Genomic DNA, 26,595 nt, shown 5'->3' with positions numbered 1-26,595 from the left:
AAATCACAGGATTCCTTCTTCCTTCTGCTGAAGCCAGAGATACCACGTGTGGTGTGACCGCAGGTTTTTTGTTCAACGAGGCCTCTTAACAGCGATTTAGATTTCAGGAAAGGCATGGCAAGAAATTCCTTCTCCTTATTGTTTGTTTTTCAGGATGGAATTGAGTGTCTGAGTGTCCTGCCTAACTTTATGGGTAACTGGTTTCTCAGAAGTGTTGAGACAGATGATCTGGAATAGACAGAGCTTGGCTTTTGCCTCCTGCAGCTGGGAGGTACAGGAATATTGCTCTTCCATTGATATTTGCTGGAATTCACACCCTTTTCTGAATCAGTTCCTCCAGGTCAATCTGTTCTTTTAACCAGATTTTTAGCTTGATGCTGCTTCTTTCTAAGTGGGTTTGTATGAGTCAAAAAACTCTCTTCCAGAGGCCAGTTACCTTCGTGGGTGGCATGACGGCTCACACTGTCATATACACTCCACATACTGTGTTGGCAATGGGAGATGTGTTATCATGTCAAATTAGTCAAGGAAATTAATTATGTGCTCATTCCTTACGCAGTTCTCACATCTTTAGGTGGTCTGCCATACACTTGACCTCTGGGTTGAACAAATGCCTGAAAATCGCACTTTGTGTTTTCCTGATTCTGCCTGATTTTTTTCCTTCAAACATATTTATGAACACCTTTGGACATGCATGCTGCGGATGTGTGTGCCTGCAGACCTGGCTCACTGCTTCACTTTGCTAGTTCTGGCTAAAGGAATAAAAATCCTTTGCAAATACAGAAATCTGGCTTGGGAAGTGGAGGACTTTGGAGAAATTTAGCTTGCCCTGGAGATCTGACCTGCAACATGCCATGGAATAAATATGTTCTTTTCCTATTCTGTGCTTCAGCTGAAAATCGCTCATTTGTAATTAATAGGTCTTTGTTAATATTGGGAAAGAATGAATGAAAGAAAGAGGCTCAATTTTTTTAGAGTAGCTTTTCAGCTGAACAGGTCAAGAAGCAGATGTAGAAATTCAATCAACCGTGTTTGTTGTCCACAATATGTTTGGAAAACTAACAAGAAGAGGCTCCACGGTGGGTTTTGGGTGGTTCTTTTTTGTGTGTTTCCAAACATAGTGTTCTGAAGCCTGGCACTTCCAGCCAATCTTGTTTATATCATTACAGTAAAAGCTGGTATAAACAGAAGACCATTGGAAGCATGAAAGCTGATATTTAACTTCATAAAGTGTTAGTCATGACCTTCTAAGAGTTTAGAACATCTGTTGCTTTTTCATAATGAAGTGAATAGAGGCTTGTCTTGCAATTGAGTGTTGTTCTCTGCCGTTGCCACTCTGTCAGACTCTGGTTACCTTAATTTGGGATTGGTCAAAGACCTGATGGAACCTGCAGGAATACTTTTGTCTGATGTTCCTTCAGCAGGAGGAGCGATGGCAGTGTCAACCTCTGTTGGTTGCATCTAAGTGCAGTGCATTTCCCTGTGATTCTGGGTGACAGTAGTTCCTAATACAGGTGTTACCTTTAGCACGGCAGGTCTCATCTGCAGCATCTTCCTGCCCAACCCAGCTTCTGATCTTGTTGGAAAACCAGCTTGGTTTGCAGCTCTTTGGTGGCAGGCCTTACAACGGGATGCTTCTTTTGGTAGCAACTTTTCAGGAACGTTCCTTGAAGAAAATCCTGAAAAGTATCACTGAGTAGCAAGGTGCAGATATTAATAATCTTCACTACTCACTGGAATGAACTGGATGAACTGGGAGTGGGTTTTAGCCAGATGACTTATCCTCCCTCCCACCACTTCCCCCATATCTGCCTCTCTTGGACGATACCCGATGGCAGGTATGTTATAAACAGTTTAAACCAGCATGACACGCATCTTGATTATATTTTGATGTGGGATTATTTTACATTTATCCCTCTGAAAACCATTGTAGTGAGACACCAAACACTTCATCTTGCCTAATGTTTATTGAATAATTTTCTTCTGGCTTCTTGCCCCTAATGCAGCAACCAAAAGTAAAAAATAGCATGCACTTGGCTTGCACTTTCTCCTCATGCTGACTCTCCCTTCTGTTTTATTTCAAGGTTGGGGGCTTTCTCTAGAAAGTAGGTATGAATAAAGTATATAAGGAAAGCTTACGTGGTAGTCTAGCTTTTCAGGGTCCAGCAGTGCTGTAGTTTATTTAGTTGCCAGTTAATTACCGGTTTGAAACTGCAGTTATACTCCCAGGTTTTAGGGCAGTCAAATTAAACAGGAAAAAATGATCCTCAAGGGCAGACAGGTCTGTAGTTTTCGGAGAGAGACTTTCATGTTCGTGTTCATGATGTGGAAAGTGCACAGATTCAAGGTCTAGGGGGAGTTTGTCTTTCCTTGCACCAACATCTTCAGCCAAGTGTGGGAGATATGTTGAGCTCCCTGTTTTTCTGTCCCCTGCCCAGGTGATGTCAGCCAAGTTACTTTAAGCTGGGGCAGAAAAATTAGTCCTATCCTACCACGCCAAAAGCAGCTTCATTAAACTCCACATCTTCAAGACCCATGCTTAGCTGCCAAAGAAGTCTAACTTTCCACCAGTAAATGTTCTTGAACAGCTTGTGCCTTGAACATACCTGTGCCTGGGACCTTAAAGTTACTTTAAGTATGGTGGTGTTAAGGAGTTTGAAGTTTTAAACTTAGTAATAAGATCGCAAGAGAAAGCTGTCTCATCTGCAGGGATTACTTGGTAGACCACCTCAGAGCAGCCCCAAAGGGTGACCTAGAGGAGGTGGGAATGCAGAGGTAAGGGCACTCGTCTGGAAGAAGACCCCATTTGAGTCTTTGCTCATGTAGTAAGCATTTGCTTTGTACGAAGCATTGATTGGCAGAGACGAAACCCACACCTGTGTCTTTCCCTTGATGGGTGCTTTTGTCATGATGCTGCAGAGCCTAGCGGCTGGGAGATGCAGGTTTCTTCAGGCAAAATGGCCTCAGTTCTCTGATATTATAGGAAAACTCCCTGATTGTTTGGATACTGGGGATAGCTCCAGGTAAAGTCATAAAAAATGCCAAGGATCAGAGAGGCAAGAGTGCCACAAATCGGTGATGGCTACTAGGGTGATCAGGTATGAAGTAATGATTTACAGCAGTTTTGTGGCTGGCTGATACCTTTTAGTGTTGCAAGCATGCACTCTTTAATCAGTGGACTTCCATTCACTTTTCCTGTGGCTATCTGTCCAAACAGGCCCAGGCTAAGTGGTACTTTCGGATCCAGAACTGTTAAGGAGGTACCGGCTCTTCACGATAATCTGGATGTGCTCCATGTTTTAGCCAATCCAGCAAAATCATAAATCTGGTACCAGGCAGACGTATGGTTTCTTCCCTCTGTTTTGTCCTCCCTATTAGGAGCTCTATGCTGTGTTTTCACAGGCTTAGAAGGGCTTAGGAGCAGGGAATTGTCATGAGGAGAGCACATGAATTGCCAAGCTAAAGTCCTCCCTGATACAAATCTTTTCCATCAGCTCTGTGTTTTATCAGATCAGTGTAGCCGGTGAAGGACAAGGAGTAGCACCAAGCAGAAAGCAGGTAAGACATCCCCATTGATTGTATGGCCAAGTATTACAAGCAAAAAAGGGTTCATCATCCATGTGTTCCTTGTCAGAGTAGAGGAGGACATCAGGAAGTCTCTTAATCCTTGCTAGGTTGCCAAATGATGGAAACTTGAAAGAACGCCAGAGGGAACTGGGATCAAAAGCATTAGCATTCCATTTTTTTGGGACTAAAACTACCTATCCTGTGAAAATAAATCCCTGTAGCTCAGTGATACATCTGTCGCTGAAAGACATTTAAGTTCTTAAAATACTCCTTTTAGTCAGTTTATGGTGATGTTTTCTGAGTTCTTTCAAGCGGGTTTTGGTGTTGGGCGTTTTTTTTAAAGTTCTGTTAGATAGCAGGAGACAATTCACACTGTTCTGCAAACCAGTGGAGCTCAGGCTGAGAAGCAAGAGGACATAACTCAGAAGGGACTTTTCCAGCCACTCTGCAGATCTAACCTTTAACAAAATAAATACATACTTAATCAATCTGGAAAACGATACAAAAAGATCACAACAACATGTACTTACAAAAATGTGCTTCGAAGAACACATTGTACTTTCGTGCCAAAGTATTTTATTTTCACTGCAAAATATTTTGCAAGGGAGCCTTCCTGCAGGGTTATTTAGGAGCGCTGCAGAGGGCTTCAGGTGTTACCTCCTTGCCTCCCAGGGGCTTGGGAAGGTGAGCTGAATCTCGTAAGCAGATAATTTCAGCACTTAGGGCTGAAGCCACAGAAGGAAAGGGTTGCTTGATTGTGGCTTAGCTCAGATGTCTCAGTCCAAAGTATAGATCCTAAATCTCCCCCCGTTTGGCTGCTGCTCAGTTAGAGAGCCCCTGAAAGTCCATTGGCATCTCCATGTCCACAGTGAGGATCCTGAGGCATCAGGATGTCCCCTTTTGGGACTCTGTCCATAAATATTTCTGGGCAAACTGACTACCACAGCCCTCAAGAGAGGTGGAAGCAGAAATACACATGTCCATGAGAGGTGGAAGCAGAAATACACATGTCCATCTCTCCTCATTCCCATCCTTGGACCACGGACATTCCTCCATGGAGCATTTGGGTCTTCCTCTGTTTGGCCTCTCTTCTCTAGAGGCATCTGGCTGCAAGGGGAAGGTGTTCCCAAGGCTTTTGTAGTCATCAGGCTCAGCTGTGGAAATTTTATTGTGTGCTGAGCCAGAGAATGACCGTCAGCATGACTGCACTGCCCAGCACACGTGGAGACAAGGACTGTCATTGGGGATCCAGCAGGCGGTCAGCGTAAGATACTGAAGTCATCCTTGGCCCAGGGATGAGGGAGATGTCTCACGCCTCAAAGGTGAGTCCTCTAACAGCGGAGCCCAGTGACCGCAGAGGTGAGGGGGCTGTGATGGGGCAAGGGGGCTGCCTCGGGGTGTTTATCCGGCCGTGGAGGGAGGTGGTGACAGTGGGATGGGGAGCCAGCAAGAGGAGCACCGAATCCCCTGCGAGGCTGTGGCCAAAGGCATGCTTCTCCCCTCAGCATTTTCCCTTGGCCAGCAGCTCCCTGCTTCCCATGCCAGTTATTTTGGAGCCCGGGCCAAGGTGTCTTGCTGTCTCCACAGACTGGAAAAGGAGCCTTGGCAGCAGCGGTCCGTTTCGCCCCGTAGGGTATCCCGGCTGTCTGGGCTCATCAGGGAATTTAACCCTGCCTGATTTGCCTGAAGCTCTGTGCAAGCTCTGGGCTTCAGCCTGGCTCTCAGCTGACCGCGGGAGCTCAGCTCAGTATTAATTCATGAGCAAATTATTCTTGCCAACCTTTTTATCATCACAGAAATCCACAAAGGGAGGACTTGCTGTTTTTCTCCCCACTCCTTTATCCTATTAATTTTTTAAGTGCAGTAAAAAGGGCTGCTGTAATTACCTTTCTCTGGGTAATGAACTATGAAGGAACAAACTTTGCAAAGCACAATAAGGTTAATAAGAAAAAACCTGCCCTGAGCCTAGGTGGTGTGCTCACAGTATCTAAGAGAACGACATTCCCAAGCAACTATATGACTAATTTGCCCTGTGTCATTAATTATGTCTTATCTTGGTGGGGAGAATGGGATTCACATTACTGCAGCGTGCTTTCCTAATAGCTCACGCTGATGAAAAAGCAGTGGAGAAAAAAGAAAGCAAAGCAAAGAGCAAGGCCGGTAAGAAAGGAGCCACACGGCGTGCCTTGCAAACCAGTTCATGCTCAGCCAAGGCAGTAAATCCCAGTGGGGTGTCCAAGGGGAACTGAGGAACATGGCAGTTTGCTGGGGCTCTCCACGCCTCACGGGATCAGAGGTTGGGGTTATGTGGGCGTGATAAGAAAGAAAAACATAACCTAAATACCAGTGGCACTCTTTACTGAGAGGTAGGTGCCATTTCTCTGTAAGCTCTGCTGGGCTGGATGACCATGACTTGAACGTCTGCGCTTATTTTCAAACTCCTATTAATCCCTTTGTTGTTGATTGTGTTGAGAAATTCACCCTCATGGTGCCGAAGCAGGAGAGGAGGAAAGGAGGTGGCATTTAACCTTCTCCCTCTCATTTTCTCGTGGGGGAAAGAAGGTCTGGAGGCCTCAGTGTGGAGGGGCCAGCCCCTGCCTGGGCCACGGGCAGGCTGTTGTCCCCCGGTCCCTCAGGACTGCTGACAGCTCTAACGTCTCGGTGGACCCTGCTAGTTTGGAGCGACCTACATTAAGGGTGCTGGGGTCCAAACGGAGAGATGTGTCTCTGCAGCAGTGCTGGAAGCACTCTCTTTCTATAGGGAACGGTAAACGTGGATATTTCCCATCCTGCTGTGAATTTTGACTAAGGAGCAATGGGAAACACAGAGTGTCCGGAGCAGTGCCTTAAATCAGGACACCCCTCTCCCCGGTAAGCGCCACAGCTGATAATACGCAATTGTGCTCTTGCTAATGTGCTTTTTCTGACCTAGTGAAGCTGGGTTTTTTCCTACATGGTGTCAACCAGAAAAGCCCAGCACCCAGAAAATGATGTGATGGTCCTGTGGGCAGAAAGAGGTGTTTGTTTCTTGGTTGTGGAGAGAGCGAAAAGAAGGTGCCCGGCTTCCTGGGTGAGTCGGGGAGGTTGGTGTGGGGGGCTTGCTGTTACCTCTGTTATGTGCACTTTGAAAGCGAGCTTCGGTCCCTTGCATCAGTGAAATGAGATTTGTATTGCCATTTCTATTTCACTGGCTTGAGCTTTTCTCCCGGGCTTCCATGCAGGTCGTTGTTCACTGCTGCGAAGTCCTCGGATGCTAGCAAGGTATGTGGCCTCAACGTCGCTGTGATTTATTGACCTCACTACCCATGGAAGAGCTGTGGGAAGTCCCTAAACCACTGACAACTGGCCTCTGGGAGGGGGTATCAGGGCAAGACCTTTTACATCTACTCCTCCCCACCCCACTGTTAGCTGAGCACCGAGCTGGGCGAACCTCTGCTCCGATGCAGAAAGGCAGTTCCCATAAGCAGCAAACCAACATCTGTCAGGCACTTCAGCTGCAGCTCATAATAGTTTATTTTTTCCCTTTGTTCTCTGCCTTTTATACTTTGATGGCTTACCAGGCCACCCAAACCAGAGGACATCCCTGGGTCTTCAGAGCAGGCGCTTAGCAGCATCTTGCACAGTAGCACAATATCAGAGGGAAAAGATGCTCCCCCGACTTCGGGGGGAAGGAGCAGTAACGATTCTCAGAATGTTTATTTAAACATGGCTGTTTATTTTTGCTGGAGATTGGGTTACCTTCCCTTATAGGAGTAATGTTTTTGGAATCCTCGTTTTGCCTATAATAAATCACAGTTGTCTGAAGAAAAGGAGCGGGGCCCTTTGTCATTTTTCTCTGCTTTTCCTCCATCAGCAAGCGAAGGAAATGCCCCAAGAAGAATCATTTATTACGAACTTTCTTTTGACGTTGTTGGCAAGCCCTTGGCATGTCGGCTAGATAAATTACTGCCCTATCTCTGGGCAGTCAGAGCACAAAGCTTCAGCTCTCTTGTTTCTATTTGTAGGTTGTCAGGACCTCTACTATCAGGCAACACAGAGAATAAAGAAAACAAGAAGAAAGGCTCACAGCTGGATCTCAGTGAGGGTGGCAGGGGTGGAGGGAGGGGACCCCAGGTCCTGTTATGACTTCAAGCCATATTTTGTCCAAGCAGTTGCCAACAACCACACGGACAAAATTTTCTTGCTGGTATTGTGGCTTCTTGCGAATCACGGGCTTCGTTCCTCAGTGTGGGCAAACAATACAGAGTTGCACCCAGGGCTCTTTAATTCTCTGTGAGGGGATGGCATCTGGGCTGGAGAACAGCAAAGGGACCTCAGGGAAGAGCAGACTGATGGTGAAGACTAAGACTTCAAAGAAGTTCTGAAATGGCTCTGATTCTTCTCATCCCCTTTTTCTGAGCAGCTTTTCATTGAGATTTGCTGCTGTGGGCTAAATTGCTTGGAAGTCTTTGGCTGATAGAACAGATGGAACTGGTAATCTCCAGCATCTAACAGGCTCTGTTATGATGATTTTTTTTTTTTTTTTTGCAATCACTCCTTGTTTTTCCCCACAAAGTTCTGAAAAGCATTTACAAAGAATAACTATTTTTTGCATAATCGTGGATGTGTACAGCTAGATAAAATGAGGTTGTATAAATGGGACAGGATCAGGTAGTTCATCAGCAAGTGGGCAAAGGGAGAGTGAAAAAACAGGGTGAAAACCTGGCTGCAGCAAAGTCCATGGAATTCTATAATTTTAATTTCCTAGGGAAATTAATTTTACAGTGCCCATCTCTCTAGCCCTGATCACTTCTTTAAGGATTGAGAAAGAACAGGACTGGAAAATGAGACATAGCTACAGATAAATATCTACCTGATGGCCGAAGCAGCAGTATGTTTTTAGGAAAAGGCACCTTCCCAGCACTGACCACCATTAATGTGGTAGAAATACCTTTATCTGGGAACGTGGCAGGCCACTCGGATTTACTTGAGCTAAAAAATGGTGAGTGTTCAGTTCTTCCTGCTGGGTAGTTTTATTTCAGCTGCCTCCGTTTGAACCTTCCATATTATTAGACTTTTCTGAGTCTCCTGGGGTAAAGGTGTTGTGCTTTGAGTGGCATTCATCCACGAGAGTAACATACATTACGCTCTTTCTGTAGTAGCCAGATGAAGTATGAATGCAGCCGTGCTGCAGAGCTGACCAAATATTCCAAAAAATCAAAAAGGTGAGGTTATTTTAGGCTTTGCAAGACAGGAAGAAGGGGAGGTTTTCCTCATTTACAATCTCCATCTCTCCTTAGTGAGGTTTAGGATTTACAAGAATTTGGAGGGTGCATGGTTCAGCAAAAGCATTTCCCCAGATTAGATGATGCTCATTCTTTGGTCTCCTTTAAAAATATAAGAAATTTCATCGGACCATGAAACTCTGAATGTCAAATAATCCAGGTTTTGGGGATCTTGTTATGCTAAGTGGATCCTTTGGCATCGACTAGTTTTATTATGGACGGAGCCACAGCAGAACCACATTAGAAAAGGATATTGTTACAACACTTTCAATATCAACAATGCTACTTGGAAAGGAATAATGTATTCCAGATGGCTATTAAGAATGTCTGTTCTTTTTAGAAGGGAATTTTTTTTTGTTTAGTTGATTTATTCTGATAAAATTTGGGATAATGTAGACCTATGTCAAACAGTCAGTAAGCAGGGAGATAAGGTTATCCACAGAACGGGCAGTCTGAAAGGCTACTTTCATTTAATTAAATTAGGTAGGTTTTCCTATTGGTTTTATTTCTTATATCTCAAGTATTGCAGCTAATTTTTCTTCATGAAAGAGAAGATAGAGTACAGTTACTGCAGACATCGGAGCTGCTGGGTTATGTCCAGGGCTTTTCCACATCCCTGGCAGGTAATGGGACTGCAGTTACATGCATAGGTGAGTGGGTGCAATGACAGCCACTGATAGAACAGATGAGATTTTGAGGAGCTTGAATAAAAAAAAAATTCTCAATTTGTGATACGTATCACACCAACACGTCTCACCAGACCTGTGTGTAAGTTGGGCACCAAACTGGAGTTGAACTGTCTGAAATGAAATTAAAAAGATATTTTAAATTTGGCTTTGCTCCTCTGCTGCATGTGTTTGAGGGAATTCAAGATGCTGTTAGGTCAAGCTAAAGTTACCGTAAGTTCACAGGCGCATGGTTTCTACAGGCTGTGAATCAGTGTGTCTGCTCCTCCTTTGTCCTGGTCCCCTGATAGCACCCATGGTCCCTGTAACACTCATGAGAACACACTCAGCATCTCCTTTCTATCACTGATGTCCTTCTGTACCAAATTATCCTGCATGCAGGGAACTGCAGGCAACACAAGGCTGACACCATCCCCTGGCAGTGCTGATGAGCAGCGTTGCAGGTAAAATGTTACCTGAGCAGTCTTGCATGGGACATATTTTTAATCCCACTCTGGCTTTCTGGTTTGGCAGGGATTTCAACTCATGGTTTCATGCCCGTCCCCAGGCATGACAGTGGGAACAAAGGCTGTCGTGATGTGCTTCAGCTTTTTATTGTGTGTTCTTCTGCAGCCTTGCTGTAGCTGGGCTCTCTCCCAGCTTCTCCTTAGGACACTGCTTATTTGAATCAGGTATTCACAGCCCCCCAGGGATGCTGGGAAGCATGAGGCACGGGGACAGCAGTGGGGTTTGGGCTGGCTGGATCTGGATGTCGCTTCTCCCAAGCGAGGTCCATGGTGACCTCCGCTGATAGAGATCCATGTGTGCCCCTGCTCTCCAGCAGCCTCCACCCATCTCTCCAGCCACCACATTTTCTCTCTGAAGACTTCATTTTGCATTAGCGTGTTTCTCCAGCAGGCATTAGTTAAGCTGCTTGCTGAAAGGCTTTTGAAGATGTTCCGCAGAGCTAGGGGTTGCTGGGCATCAAGCAGTGGAAGAGCTTGAGGAGGTTTGTTAGTCCTGGATGGCCAGATTCCTGTTGCGTACTTGAAATAGATCTGCAGCCGGTTGGTTAACAAAATATTATGCTCAGGATAACTACCTGAGCCACCTCGCCAAGCCAAAGAGTCATAGTAGGGTTCCAGAAAAGCCAATATTAAATCCAGAGATATCAACATTAGTGAAGTAGGACTAAATTATCTCCAGCTGGCTCTGGCTCTCGCCTGAGGCACAGAAATAAGTAGCTCCCTTGAAAAGAAGAAAAGATGAAGGCTGTGTTAATGAAGACCATAACAAAGCTTGCACCTCAGGTCACGTTCTTTTTCCAGTCCTATCAAGTTCAGCCAATGGCAATTTCTAAGCTCCCATCACTTGCCCACTAGCCACTCCACCAAAGCCAAATTTCCTTGTCAGCAAGGGGGACACAGCCAGTCCCACCGTTGGAGTGTCAGAGACACAAGCTGCTCCCGCTTCCAGGGGCGGCTTGCTGTAGGTGACAAGCAGAGATCCCTTGAAACTTCTGTTGTTCTTGATTCGATTATCTGGTTTTAACTGTTGATTACGTATTAAGCACAATCAGAACTCATTACCAGGTGCTTCTGTCCTCACTGACCAGCATCATTGAGTGTGAGTCTTGAAATGTATGAGGAGAATGATAGGTAAGCGTTGGCCATTGCTCCGTGCTAGGTGTGTTTTATAATAGCGACACGTGAGCAACTTAAAACTCAGCCTTAACCTGGATGTTCAGAAACCTTCACTGTGTCTTTCTGATGAGCTCTTACAACAAAAGTGGTGTTGTAAGAAACTGGGATTTCAGACATGAGCTATTTACTGCTGTAACATGTAGCTCTGCTCTCACAGATACCATCTTGATGCCACTAGTATTTTTAATTAACATCTGTAGGTTCTCTGGAAAACCCTGCTCACCATATGAATCTATGTATATAACTAACCACATGTAAAATGCTTGTATTTGATGTATTTACTTCACTTATGATCAGAGACCTGTTCTTTTTTTGAAAATGTCATGAACCCACAAGGTCCAACCAGGTGCAATGCCTTGGGGGAAGAGCTGCATGAGAGGCTTTACTTTTGCATGGTGACATGAGGAAAGCTAGGAAGAGCTTCCTAACTGCACATCGAGGTGCAGAGAGATACAGCTGTTTCTAAGACTGTTGCGCTTGTGCAGCACTTTGGTGTGTATTGTTGGGCGGAGCGGAGATGGGTATAATGAGGCATGGAATATGTAAAATCAGTTGGCCAGGATCACAGGGTGAGTAATTACCCCTATGGGAAGGTAGCAGGTGGATTAATTACTGAGCTGCATCGGCAATAAGCAATTAAAGGGAAAGCATCAGTTTCACATCATCCATTTCTTCTTTTCCAGGATACTCCTCTGGTTTGTCTCTCAGATATTGCAACCTGGAGACAAGTAATTTCTCTAACAAGGCTGAGCAAACATCATGTGTTCCTCTGTGGAAAGAAATGGAGATGGCCAGGAGCAACAGGACACAGTAAGTAACATCCGGAAACATCTCCTGACTCTCTTGTTTTATTTTCTATTAGATTCTGCCTTGTTCCAATCCAAAATGAATCTCTTTCCAATGACTTCAGAACAGTCCTATTAGAGGTGCAGAAAATAAATCCAGGAGCCAGCTCTACGAAGTGACTCATAGTATCTCTGCTGCCATCTTGAGTAAGAGGAAAGTCTGAGCATCGGATCGAATTTTTCCCGTTTGATCAAGTTGCTTCAAGTAGATTTTTGTTAAATTAGCTGGGCCAAACAGGCAGCTGGTGTGCAATGTGTTGGAAAGCCTCTGCCCTAGGACAGGTTACCCTGTTCAGCAGTGCTTCAGGGTACTGGTGGCTGACGCTGAAGTGTCCTTTTGCTAGTGAAGACTAACAGCAAATGAAATGCAAATGCTGCACTTTGCAAGCCTTTTTTTTTTTTTTTTTTTTTTTTTTTTTGCACCTGCCTTATGTGTTACTACAAGCGTGATTTCTTTATACTCCGGATGGACTTAAATAGGTCGGATCCGGAATAACCCTGCTTTAGGCGAGCTGGTTTAATAGTGCTGGTGTAGACCTAAAAGCATATAGTTAAGCGAATAGTTCCCCCCTAGTTTTGCGAATTTCTCACTGGGGTAAGCTAGCCTGCAGCCTGAATCTAGTTGTCTATGGATTATCACGATGTACAGGGGTCTCGCTGCTAACAGAACACAGACATAAAAATATTTTTTGAAGTTGTGGACTTATTTAGTTCATCTAACTTGTGGTCTTGGCTGAATAAGCATCACTTTCTCTGAAAGCCCCTTATCATTATTGTTCTTGCCTGGGAGTTTTTCAAGCAGGGAATTGACTAAATACCCATAAAAAGATTAAACATGCTTCAGCAGGTGTGGTGTTTAGCAATGTGTATCAGTCATCTACTGTGCATACAGCAAACGTTGGTTGGTTTCTTAATATCTTGAACTAAACTCCTCTGTTGGTTATGCCAGTATATAACTGAGATAACTCCATTTGGTGAAGAAATTTATCTGGCTTCCTGCAGTATGACCAAAAATAATGAATCACATTCTTTCTATAATTTAAAGTACAACTAAATTGTTGCTTGGCATGAAGTGCTTAAGCAATATTAGAACTCCTTTTGCCTTATTTCTCTATTTTACAGATGGAAATACAAGTATTGCAGTCCAATAAGAATTTACTAAAATAGGCTATTGCCTAGGGGAATATGCCTTTGGGATATGTTTCTATCAACAATGCTGGGGGCGGGGGGGGGCAGGGTGGGGAGAAAAAAGGCATGTAATTAGTGTTACAAATTCTTTGCAGGAGAAAAATGAGCCAAAACCCGATGTACATAAACAGAATATTGCAACTATGGAGAGTAAATTGCTTACTGCTGTCAGACTGGTTATTCATGGGGGCCAATGGAAGTTAGAAAGTCCTAACTGGGAGCAAGCAGCAGTGTTAGAGATGTCCTGGAGAAAGATGACGTGACCTGTTTTGTAAAACTGGGAAATCAGAGTCCTAGAGTGATAGTTATCTTTTCTTATATATACACCTTGTATACACATCAATGAAATTCTGGCCAAAATGGACTGCTTTCAGTCCATGGTGTTGATGTTTAAGTTTTTGGACACTCTCTTGGTTCATTAGATGTTGCTAAATAATTTTCAGTAATTGCCACAGTCTCCCTTTTTTGCATAAAGGAATCAGTACCGTGGATCAGCTCCTTGGTGCCTCTTTAATTTAAAACAATTAGACACATGATTAAACTCCCTCGCTGTGAGATCCAGATTCAGGTGCATCTCACAATGCAGTAGCAAGACCTGGTGGGACAGATGCGCGTCTGGGACCCAGCAGGTCTGGCTTCTACTTTCACTTGTCAGTTTTTTTTCCTTATCTCTTGTCTATTTCATTTGTTGCAAACCAAGGACTGTAACTTGCTGCATTTCTGAACAGCACCTGGTCTGGAAGTATCCATCCCCTAAGGGCTGCTGGAATATAAATAAAAGCAATAAAGAGCCTTTTCCCTGTGCTAATATTTCATTGGTGTTTTTATGCAAAATTTTGGCCTGGAGCAAAGTATAATTGGCAGGCAGCTTTTAACTGGGGAGGCCACACTGACCTATTTCAGCAAGGGACCACAGAATAACAAACCCATGTTATGCTCTAAACATAACTGAAATAAGAAATGAAGCTTGGGTTTGAGAGCTCCTCCAGGATTTAAGGCTGGTTTCCCCTTGCTGAAATATCGGGGCAGGGGGGGGAGGGTGTGTGTGTGTGTGTGGAAAAAATAAGCAGGAGGACAGAGATTAGGTTATTCCACATGGCGGTGGAAAAATAGTGTAGTACTGGGAGTTTGAGCTCATTGTCTGGTATTGCACTTTAGCTGTGCCCCCACGGACCATCCTGTTAGCCCAGATGCTGCCCCTCCTTCTCCCTATACCTAAAGGTAATTATTATTAAAACTGGTAAAGAACCTTCCATTTGTCTTTCATTACTTTTTCCTCTGTTAAATTTTTCCTGCACTCTTTTAAGATTTTACATAACTTGAGGAGGCAGGATCGATAGACAGATTTAAAGTAAAAGGGCAGATGTACCAGCTTGTCGCCGAGTTTGGCAGCCACAGGGTAAACCCAGGACAGGGCAAGGGGTGACTTCCCTGCCCCTTCTGCTGTGGGCCAGCAGGTAAGCCAGCAGGCAAAGCAAGGATGGGAAAGATGACTTTTGTATCCCACGTGTGTACTTAGACACGTGTATCATATACCTATTCTATATCTATAATATATATTATACACTATATATACCAATTATATGTATTATAGATAATATACAACATATGCACAAATATATAAGCTAGATCCTACTTCTGTAACATGATATATGTTCTCTCTTTTCTTTCTTAAAATATGCTGGAATCACTACTGCCTTCCCCACACCCCATCTTCGTTTTTTCTCTCTGACTTACAGCGGGTAAACCAGTGAGACTGTTTCTGTGAGACTGGTGAGGGATTTTCCCCTGGGATTGCTGTTGCACAGGCAGAACTACCCCCAGCTGAAGCAGAACTGCCCTGGCTGTCAGGGCAAGCAAACACTGAGCTTTCTAGGAAATTTTTGTTAAAGTGGGGAAATGCAGGACCAAAGCTGAGGAGGGGGAAAAGACGAAAGCAGAAAAAATGTTTTTTTTTCTGTTTCCTGCTATTCACTGTTTAGCAGCATGGACTGCAGCATCGTCAGAGACATTTTCTGAAACATTGTCCGTATTCAGAAAGAGGAGTTTGGCGTGAGACGTGATTTTTTACTCCCCTGTCACTCTTGGGCAAAGGCAAATGATCACACAGTGATCACATCAGTGAGACTGATTTTGGCAGCTGGAAGCTTGAGGATGGTCATTCTTGAGTCGGGGAACTGGCTGGAGGGTGCTATGGGACGTTCCATGTTTCATTCAGCCTAAATCAATATAGTCATATTCATTGCAATGATAAAAAAATAAATAAAAATCACCTTCCAAATAGGTCTGTGAAGAACAGAGATGAGCTTCCTCCTTCAGTGCAGTCGTCTTACACTGCCACCCAAAGGTTTTGGACATGTGATGGTAAAAATGTACTTGTCACTTTGGTATGCGCTCAGGTGTCCTCATCAGGAAGGACCTTGCTTGTAGAGGGCTGGCGCGGGGCTGAGAGGTAGGTGGTGGAGAAATTTGCTTCTGATCCATGAGGTCATTTTGATAGAATGAAGATTTCTGAGCAACTTCCCAGCTACTCTGTCCCTTTAGATTAGATTTAGGCTGGATCCTAATACTTTTTGAATTCATATAGTCTTACTGAACCGAGAGGATCAGATGCTGATCTGCAACCCCCTCCTGATTTCAGCGTCATTCCCTAATGAAAGGACTGGTGCAGCGCGACCGCTGGTCACAGAAATTGGTAGATGGCATTAAAATGTGTATTGGATCTACCCCTGAGACTGACGTTTATTACACATTCGGTTTCAGAAGATTTGCTAAAAAATCTGCTTTGAGGGAATTTTGACAGCGGCAACTCACCGATGAATAAAAAAGGCGACTGTGTCATTTGCTGGTGAACTCCAATTTCTAAATAATTCACTTGATGTCACATACTCTTTAAGATATGAAATTGGTCTAATTAAAGACAGATGTGCAAAATACAGCCTATATGATGGATATAAGGAAAACATACTTTTCCATGTGAGTGGCAAAGCCCGCCGCCACAAATACCTCTCCAGTCTGGTAGCCTCAAAAATGTATTCACAAATATTATTCATCTCAGTGGTCTGCAAAGATTTATCGGGGGTTATAGCTTCCTGAAAACATCTGTGAAACGGGGAGTTTTGTATATGTGTGGATTTGTCACTCAGTAAACAGTCACTTTCTTTTACTATACCCACTAGTCGACGAGAGCAGCAATTATGAGTAAGGCAGTCCGGAAGGGACTGAAGTGTTCAAAAATGGATATTATGGGGAAAATATAGCTTGATGTTTACAATAATTTCTCCAATTTAAAGTCATAAAAAGCATCTTTCCAGCACGTCGGTATGTCTACATACCACTTTTTTTGTGGGAGAATCTTTCAGAAAGAAAAATCTGTCTGAATTTGACCCAAATACTGTTAAAATAACTTCTCATCTTGGATGAGGAAGGCAGGATATATCCACCTATAGATGAATGCAGTAATCCTGAAAGTCCAGGAGTTAAATAAGAGGCACCTGATATTCACTGATTTTGATGAATAACCCCTTCTTGGGTTATGGATGTTGTTGAATGGATGCTATATCAGATTTCTTCCTGGTCATTAAGGTGTTTTTAAAAGATATTCCTACTAGGAATGAGGAAAAAAAGGAGAAGTCCCCCTAGGATGTTGGAGTGATAGCTTGGTAGAGATGATGGGTACACTGGAGTGTGCTAAAGACTGTAAGGGTACAAACATGCACCCAACCAACACCGGCATTTCTTTCCCGAATTCACAGAGACTGGGGTGCCATTGGTGTTACTCAGACTTGGTTTCTGGAGGAACCGCAGGATAAGCTACTGAATGACAGTGCTGGATTAAATACTTGCTGATGCTTCTCATTTTCCATCTTTCTTTCCAATATCTGGCTGGCACGCGTGTTTTATGATGACTACTTCTGGATGCATAGCTGTAGAACAGAGACCGGCAGTGATTCCTCAGAACTACGGGGGTTTCTCATCTCCCATCTGAAAAACAGTGCTTCAGTTCTGTAGACTAAACTATCTTTTCCTTTTGATTTTCTCATTTTTCTTTTTGGCTTAACCCTTTGATGTTATCCATTAAGACTCACAGATATTGTCCCCAAAGCCTCATTAATTTTGATACAATAACCATTTCAGATATTTTTTTTAAAAGTAATATTTCTTTAGGTCTGTGTGTTTCAGTTTTCCAGTCCCCTGCACAAATGGAAGAAAGTCAACTCCACGCATGTTGACTGAAGATCTTTCCTTCTTACCCTGATGCCAAGCTCCACCAAGATGTTTGTGTGTGTGCAAGAGCTGCAAGATCAGACGTGCGAATATATAATGGATTATGGTGGCTAAAGCAGACTTGACCTTGTTTTTTGAAGTGGTAGGGCTTCCGTCCTTTCTGAGCTTTTTATATTTGCACTTGGCTTACTTAGAAGACAGCACTGAAAGGAGTAATTTGCAGGAACTCCACATTTGTCCTGAGCTACTGATTTATCTGAAGAATGGCAAAGCTAGAAAATTTAGGGGACCAGAACAGAAACCAAAACTATGCAACAAAATGCTGCGCGATTTCCCCGGTAGGAACCTTGCTTTCAGTTCCACAGTTTACTGTAACACAAGACGATACAACCAAATGTCAACTTGTTCTTGATGCTTCCCTAGATCTGGGTCAAAATCTGTTGGTTTATCTCAGGTAATGAAAATACAGGGTGAAGACACAGAGGAAAATGCCTTACAAAAAGCTTACAACTGGAAAAGATGGATTTTGGGGAAATTTGAATCCTTATGGGGGTAAAGCTGGATCTAGGTCCCACCACAAAAGTTTTAACGTACAAAGGACCAAGGAACAATGTAAATGTTCTTAGACCCGGAACTAGGAATATGCAAGATACGACCCCAAATGTAAGTCCTGGGTTAATTTTTGGGTATGTGGGATATTATGTTTTAAGATCTATGAGCATGGGTTTGATAGAAGAATACCTTTAAAAGGGTGCTTTATGTGATAGAAATATGCTTTTGAAATAATAAAGGCCTCCCCTAAAATAGAAAGAACAACAGCAACATAAAACACTCATCATGCTTTCAGTGCAAAGTGAAAATTTGCACTCCCAGCCTCCCACATTGGACCTGGGTCTTGAGTAATATTCCTGTTTTCTCTTCAGCTGAGCTAATGACAGATCCTGAAGAAGTGTCAACACTGCAACCGAAAAAGCTCAAAGCGGCAGGAATGTCATTCACGGGGGAGATGGGAGTCATAGCAAATACTCTTTTCAAGCGTGGCTACTCCTGACTAATGGCATGTCGTTTTCAGCAAGAAAAGCAGAAAATTTGCCCACAGGCAGAGGGGTGGTCCAGGTGAGTCCATGCCTACCCCAGGCAGCAGCAGGTGGGGTGATGTTGCCCCCCCAGCTCCTGCTGCCAGCTCCGGTCTGGGCTGGGGTATTTGCTTTACTTAGAGGTCGATGTCACCTGTGGCCAAGGAATCCAGCCTAATTCTTGATGGTGCTGTGTGTCATTCTTTGGGTTGGCAGGGGGAATTCATCTTAGGTGACTTCACCTTCCAAAAAACCCGCAGTGTGTAATTCACCTGCGCTCCCCACGTGCTCGGTTTAGAGGGATCGGCATTGCTGTGCAGTTCAGCCCCAGAACCCCGGAGACCTGACTTAGTCTGGGATAAATCATCCTCTGGACATAGGATGAGAGGAAACAGCATCAAGTTGCACCAGTGGAGATTTAGGTTGGATATTAGGAAAAGTTTCCTCACTGAAAGGGTTGTCAAGCACTGCAACAGGCTGCCCAGGGAGGTGGTTGTGTCGCCATCCCTGGGGGTATTCAAAAAGATGTGTGGATGTGGCACCTGGGGACGTGGTCTGCTGGTGGACTTGGCAGCGCTACGCTTATGGTTGGACTCTATCGTAAAGGTCTTTTCCAACCTGAATGATTCTGTGGTATGCCAGTTTTTCTTTAGTGGCTGCAGAGATACTGATGCTTCTGATCCAGATATGAAGCCTTAGTCTGGGATGGTGAAAATGAGGAGAACGGAGTTGCTTGGTGCGGTAGGCAGTGATCTGGGGCAGGTGGTCTGCTACAACCCTGCATTTCCCTGACCAGCAGACATCTGGACTAGCAGGTGGGGAAGATCTCATCCCGAGGGCAATGAAGTGGGTAAATGAGGGAAGGACTGGAAGGTTGGGTGGTACTTAGGTTTTCTCCATGTGTTTTGGTTCTCTGGCTAGTATGCTCCAATGTGTGCTTTCTGCTTCCTATTCAGTGTTGACTACATTGAGAGTTTGGAGGAGTTTGGGCTGGATTGGTCTAAGCCAGAGCAGAGCTCACCCCAAACTCTCATGATTATTTGAGTCTGAACTTTCCCATGTAAGCTCAGCCTAGGAAAGACTCACATGGAAACGAAGCGGGTGTCATCTTTGTAGGAAATAAGTAGAAACAGAGCATTTCCCTGCCAGAGAGTGAAACACTGCGCAAAGGTCTCACCTGTGAGACGCTGAAAGAAGTTACCCGTTAATTTTGGTGACTGAGCTGGAGTTTCACAAATGTGTTAATGCTTTCACAAGTTGATGGTATCAGAGACGAGCTGGTCTGAAATTCTTAGCTTTTCAGTCAAAATGTGTTGCTTCCCCATATTTGCCAGTTTTGCTACCTGGGACCTAAAGCTGATGATGACTTTTGAAGTCTCAGCCACGTGCAGTGAACAGCAGGCAAGTTGCCAGGGGTCTCAAATGGCAGTCAGAAGCCGGTGCCATGACTAGTGTTTGCAAACAAAAGTTAAGAACCCAAATGTTTTGTTTCTTTCCTTTCAATACTTTTCCTTTTGTTCATTACTAAATATTTTAATTCCCTTCCCTTCTTCTGTGACTTTCAAAGTTCACTTACAGATGAGAAATCATTTTGAAGCCAACAAATATTCTTTTCCCCAAAAAGAATCTAATGAAAGTTGTTGCCTTTTTCTCATAATTATTTCAAGTGTTGATCAACTGTTCTCTTTCAAGAAAGAAAAAAACCAAGAAGTTCTCTGAAATATCCCCCAGGAATACCCACTGACAGAGATATTTGTTGGTGTGATGAATAACATGCAGTTCCAAAAACATTGCAGGCATTTCTTCTTTCTGAGAACTTACTCCTGCTTATGGAAAACAAGAGAAATTCCAAGTGGTGCAGGCAGGAGTCAGGTGTTTGCTGTGAAGCGTTTGCCAGCAAGGGACAGGTTTGCAAAGAGCATTGGTCTCCAGGAGACCCCACCTAGACTGGGAAATAAGGTCTTAGATTTTACTGAAGTGTCCAAAAAGGGGCATTTATTTCTAAAACACAGTCACCTGTGGCTACATGAAGGTATCTTTGCAAACCCAGTTGTTATTCCCAGTGGGAGTTCCCGTTTCGCAACAGATCTGAAATTCAGGCTGTCCCATTTTTAGAAACCTAAATGAGCACCTAGTGCTGCTGAAATTCTGGCCCTGGCCAAGCACGCCGGAGCCAAGAATGAAAGAATATGAACTCAGAAATAACAAGCCATCAGGTTAACCTTTGGTCATCAAAAGAATGTAAAACTTCTTAGATTTATTCCCCGAATCCAATTCAGGTTTCAGCTGTGCTGAACACTCAGTACATCAGTAAATTAACTGGGGGGTTTGTGAATTAACCAACCTGAAGTCTTTGCTGGCAGTAGGGTCTTTGTGTGATTTGTGCTTGACAATTTCTAAAGACCAAAATCTATCATTTACACTTGGTGGAAAAGGTTTTTTGGTGTGGTTTTGGTTTTGTTGTTGTTGTTGTTTCGTATTTGGTTTTTGTTTTGTTTGAGTTTTTTTAATCATCCCAGATGAATTTTTTCAGCATAGTGACTGGAGCTTGCTTAACTCTATTTTCCTCAAAGGGTTGTTATTGAAGATGGAATCTAATTGATCTAAAAGCAAAATAAGTATATGTTAAACAAATGTGTTTGGCAGAAGTAAAGCAAAATAAGTTTGTCTGGAGAGAAAGGAGGTGAAAGTCCTAATCTTTTGCTTTTCTACTCTCCAGCCTCCTGTATGATGGGTGATGTTTTCCCATGTCCATCATGCCACTGTCCATCACGAGGACTTGGAGAAGGCTGTATGGTTAATGCCATCCCTACTGGAGATGCTGTCAAGTCATTGCAGAGAAAAGCCACTCAGATCTTGTTCACCGCCTCAGGGTATGACTCAGGGCTACTCCAGAAATTTGGTCTGTCCCTAAATGACCTCAGATTCCGTGGGTTTGGACTCTAAAGGATCTCTGTCATACCTGGAGGTCTTTGAGGCAAAGCTACCGAAGGATGGGTTTGAAACGGGGTGGGTTAAATGAGCGCTAATGCAAGCTGCCACCAAGCCAAACCTAAGATGTGTTGGGGGTTTTGGCCAATTTTTTATTTTTTTTTTTGGGGGTGGGGGTGGGTGGATCATGCTGTTTCTTGGTCAGCTGAGATTAGTTTTAATGGGAATGGTATTACTTGGGGGTGGAGGGGCCTTTGGGGGACTGTAGAGAAGTGAGCAGGGGCTAAGACTGGAGCCAGATTTAATTTCCCCTTCCTTGTTCACATACCTCTTTCACAGCACTGGAAGAAATAAACTGTTCAGCTTTGATGTCACTGATGGAGTAATTTGCCTCTGGGTTTCCACCTATACGGAGAGCGGGTGAGGCTGGCAGTGGTGGTGGGCTCTGTGGCTGCTGCCCGGCACCACGGGATGCTGAACGTCAGCCTGAAACCCCATCGGTATCCCCCGCGACCAGCCTGGGAACTTCAGCTTGGGCTGCTGCGACATCGACACTCCTAATAGGTACCTGCCTGACTGTCTTGCTTTTTAAACATACAGTGAGTTTTAAACAGAGTAAATTAATTGGCCTGATGCTTTTTGGGAAAATAGACGTTACCCAAGAAATTTCTTAAACTATTTTTATTTTATGAATAATCACTACGCAGACAAAAATGTTTTTAGGAGATAACAGCAGGGAGAACAAGCAGCCCCTCGCTATACTGTGAAAGGCACGGCACTGTGGAAATGCAATGTTAATTATGATTAGAAATACCTGAAAATGTAAAGAGAGATGTTGATGCTAACTGTATCACAAATATTATTCAGTGATTATAAGAAACTGCATCCATGAAAGGAGGGAACTGATTTAGTAGACATCTGGTCTAGATAAATGTGTCATGTCTGCCATTGTAATTATATGCTAATGATATGATTTCACACTGCTTATAATCTCAGAAGCATACTGTTTCTAATTATACCTTGCCCAGAAAAAAGGCCTTACTGGCTTCTGTCTTTCAATTATTGTTTTTATCCAGACATGTTCTCTCCAAGTAGATAATTTTATGGCTGCTGTTGCTTCTGGTACCTGGGAAGCACCTGAACATCGGTGGGTCTGTGCTCACTAATCCCTGCAAGTTCGGGAAAGGGTTTAATTATTGCTGCATTTCAGATGGAGAGGATCTTCAAAATAGTGGTAGGCCTTTTAAATGTGCTTCTAAAAATAAAAGAAGAAAACTTCTACGCCAAAAATAGTGGCTTAAGTCTGCCTCAGCATTTTGCATAGCAACAAGTCTTTTGTTAGGATTTAGTGTCTCGGAGACCTCTCCCCACTTGCAGCATACTTTCCTCTAAAAAACAGCCTCCAGAGACCAACGTACAGCTGCCATAGCCTGCAAGCATCTTCATCCCCCACTTACCTGCCAAAGAAATGTTGTTTCTGATGGCTTGCTCACAATGCTTCGTGTTCTCTCTTAATTAATCAGAGCTCTTATCTTTTCTGCACTTCATCTTGTCTAAGTGCATTCCCCAAAACATCTGAGTCTTATTTCTAGGAATAAGCGTGTTGTCTTATTGGGACTATGTGTTCATCGGAGCCTGCCCTCTGTCCTCTCCGCAGTACGTGTGAGAAACCGTATCGGTTCATTCCCAGAGCACTATCTTGAACGTTCATGCCGTTTTAATTAAACATGTCTGGGTTTGTCTCCCTTCTCCCCTTTTTCCTGCACCCTCCAGCTACATTCAACCTCACCGATTTAAAAAAAAAAAAAAAAAAAAAAAAAAGGAATAAATGGAAAACATATTAAAAAGAGGCTTATGTCCATCTGGAGGAGGATTGACGTGCATTTCCAAACTGGGAAGGCTGTGTTGTACCGTCCGGCCAGTTTTGCCTTCGGCTATCCCTACACCTAAGATGCCTGTGCAGGTGAGTCAATGCCCAAGCACCCAGGGAAAGGACAGATGCCCCCAGTCCTGTCCCCCTGCTGGAAAACCAGCAAGATATTTTGAGAAAACTGTGGTTATCTCTGTATGCAATGCGTTGTGGCCGACTCACCCATGCGAGCATCAGTACTGCAGCCCAGAGGGAGCTCGGCCACGCTCTGACGTAGAAGCTCTTTCCCTCTTGCATGGCTGCTTGCCAAGGCTGGCGTGGGGGCATAGCACCCCAAGGCGGGGTATTTGCTGCTGTTGCCAGTGGGGTTTCTCAGGTGGCCACAGCTGGGGAGCTGCTCCCTGCTTGTCTGGGCTGAGTACATGCTCCCCACACATGTTCCTCCTCTGGGTGAGAAAAGGGAGCAATATGGTACAGGCAGACGGTGGTCCTTTGGCTTTCCTGGTCTGTTCTGGCGAAAGCTCTTCAAACCCATAGATCTACTTACTGGGGTTAGTATCTCTGAATTGTGTCGGAGTTACCTTTACCTGTGGTTAGCGCTTGGCTTATGCAAGGACCTGAACGACCCCATCTTTTCTCTGCACTGAGAGAAGGTTAGAAAGGGGTGGTGGAGAAGGATCAGAGCCTGGCTTCAGCCCCGCAAGGTCTCCTTCCCCCCCCCCCCTCCCTCAAGAAGGCAGGAGTTTCTCCCAGAGCTTTGTGCAGGCAACGTAGTAGCCCTTGTTTGACCTGATCGGCTCTTCTCAGCTCTGGCATGTTGCAGGGAGGGACAGAACATCTGCACACAACCCCCGACACACACAGACATCGTAGCTGAAGCAGCTTCTTGAGAGCTGCCATATCTGTGCCCCACAGGGGGCTCAAGCTGGGAACAGTGTCTCAGCAGAGAGCTGCTGGTCAGCCCCACAGATCTCTACCTTCAAACCTTTCCTTACTGTTGCCCTGGTTCTGTAAAGGATTTGAGATTCCTCCTGTCCCCAAAGTCCCTCTTGTGTGTTTGTGGCACGGTTCCACCAGACTGACCAAGGCTGATGGCTGCCCTGGGGACACCCTGGGAGATGCTGGGAGAAGAGCGAAGGGGCGGCAGGTCTGCTGTGCTCCAGGGTGATGCCAAAGCACTGCGAGCCAAACAGCAGCCCTCTCCCACCTGCTGCCAGCCTGTTCCCCACATCAAAGGGAGCTTTCCAAGGGCAGGGTTTTTTATGTCTAACACTTGCTTGAGGTCAACTTGAGAGAGATGTCTTCTTAGCTCCCCAGTTGGTCTGCTCCATCAAGTTGAATCATTGCAAGGCAATGAAGGAACCAGCTAGAGATTTCTGGCTCTTGGCTGGGACAAGTGTCCGCTCTGTTGCAATAACGAGCAGAGCTGAGTAGATGTTAGGGCACCTCAAAGTGAGCTGGATTTCTCCTGATGTTAATAAAACTCAGCCCCAGCCTTGAGGAATCACGCTTGAATTGCAGCTGTGACTCAGAAAGTGATGTAAGAAAGCAGGGAGAGGAAAAAGAAACGGTTCAACCCTCAGCAAAGCTCCAGGCTGCTGCTGTGCTGGGGTGGTTTGGAACAGGGTGCTGACATCTGTTTGAAATAATAGATAGAAATGCCACATAACAACACACCAACACCACCTTCCGTAACAAGTCAGTCCTGATTATCAATGTGGATGTGATGTTGAAATCCAGTCCTGAGCTATGAAATTCACTCTCTAACCTTTTCTTGTCCCCAATACCCTTTTCTCATTGCCAGAGTGAAAATTGTCTGTGCGTCCTCATCGCCCAGCTTTCTTTGGAAAGAAGCCTTAACCCTTGTTTTGGGCTGAGAGACCGAGAACATCAAGGGATCTCTAAAGCCAACATCATCAGGGCAGGAGCCCAGATTTCTTCTCTCAGGGCCACAACTGCCTAAAAGCACGGTGAACACCAATGTGGCTATTTTAAAGGTGAGAAACACATACAAAAACCCCCGGAATTGTAGAAATGTGAGAACTGTTAGCTGTGGTAGTAGCAGAGTGCTGAGAATTGGGCAGGATTGTGCCCATAGCTCAGTTAAAAAAAAAAAAAAAAAGTGCCAGATTAATAGGCATAATCAAGACTGACATTGGGTAAGAGGCAAGAACGACTAATCAGATGCTAACTTAGCTGATGCTGGCATTACTGAGAGCCTGGGGGCATAGTCCAAGGATAAAAACATAACGTCTTATCTAACCAAGGAGTCATTTGTGCACCACTACTTACAACATGTTCTTAAAAAAGGAAAGAAGGAAAAAAAAATATCTACGGCACATGAAATTATTTTATGCCTCAGAAATGATAAGAAAATGAAGGTAAGTGTTCCTGTACCCAATCTTTATAGGGGAAAAGCCTATCTAGAGTTAACCCATTGCAATGTCCGCCCTAAGTCCCCAGGATATGGAAAAAGCCATTAAAAATAATTTAAAAAAAAAAAGGTGAAATGGAGGTGAAATCGAAGTGAGTATACCTAAGACATTTCAAAACTCAGCTTTGACGTATTTCTTGCTATTTGGAGATTGCTAGGCTACGTGGGGCCGCCCTGGTCCTCGGTTCAGTTAGAGTTCAGGCAGTCTGGCAACCCCCTTCTCTTGGCCAAGGCTCCTTTTCTGGCAGCGCATCTCCCTATTTCTCAAGATTCTTTTCCTCCAGGTTCAACAGGATGTTGAACTGTATCTCGCAGAACAGCTCATGGAAAGGCAAGGCCCTCTGACACAAAACAACGTCACCGGCGAGGGAACCGTCATGTCAGGGAAGGCGTCTGGAAGGTGAAACCGGGAATAAACCAGGCACATCAAGCTGTATCACTTTGCATGTCTGTTTTTTTATTTCCACCCTTCTGTAGTACGGTTCACGAGTCTTAACAAGGAAAGAGCTTCTGTGCAAAATTCAGTAAATTCAAAAAAAAAAATTAAATAAATAAAAGGCAAATAACACAGCCCTGTGGGGAAAACCTAGAATTGTATTTCCATAATACAGGCCTTTCCCAGAAAAGCCAGGCATGGGTCAGTGTGAAATGCAACACCACACATCTGCAAGGGAGTCTGCCGGTTCCTTCCAGCCTTTCCCATTTTCATCGTTTGCCATGGCTTGAAACCTCCTGCCCTGACAACTGCAACCGCAGCTGAGCTCCTTCGCAGTGGGAGCTCGGGACATGGGGGCTGCCTGGGAGCAGGTAATGGGGACAGTGGGT

At 44.4% G+C, this 26,595-nt stretch overlaps 1 long non-coding RNA gene across 1 annotated transcript; it reads left to right on the top strand.

Moving 5' to 3' along the window:
* The first annotated feature begins 23,249 nt into the window (after positions 1–23,249).
* Positions 23,250–26,477, top strand: LOC130159489 (uncharacterized). The gene is made up of 3 exons (XR_008825754.1): positions 23,250–23,429; positions 25,141–25,333; positions 26,055–26,477. It is a non-coding gene; the product is annotated as an uncharacterized LOC130159489 (long non-coding RNA).
* Positions 26,478–26,595: the final 118 nt, after the last annotated feature.

The sequence above is a fragment of the Falco biarmicus genome, chromosome 15, assembly GCF_023638135.1.
Source record: "Falco biarmicus isolate bFalBia1 chromosome 15, bFalBia1.pri, whole genome shotgun sequence".
NCBI classification, from domain to species: Eukaryota; Metazoa; Chordata; class Aves; order Falconiformes; family Falconidae; genus Falco; species Falco biarmicus.
The sequence above is the reverse complement of the archived record's forward strand: the minus strand, read 5'-3'. Positions and strand labels throughout refer to the sequence as shown.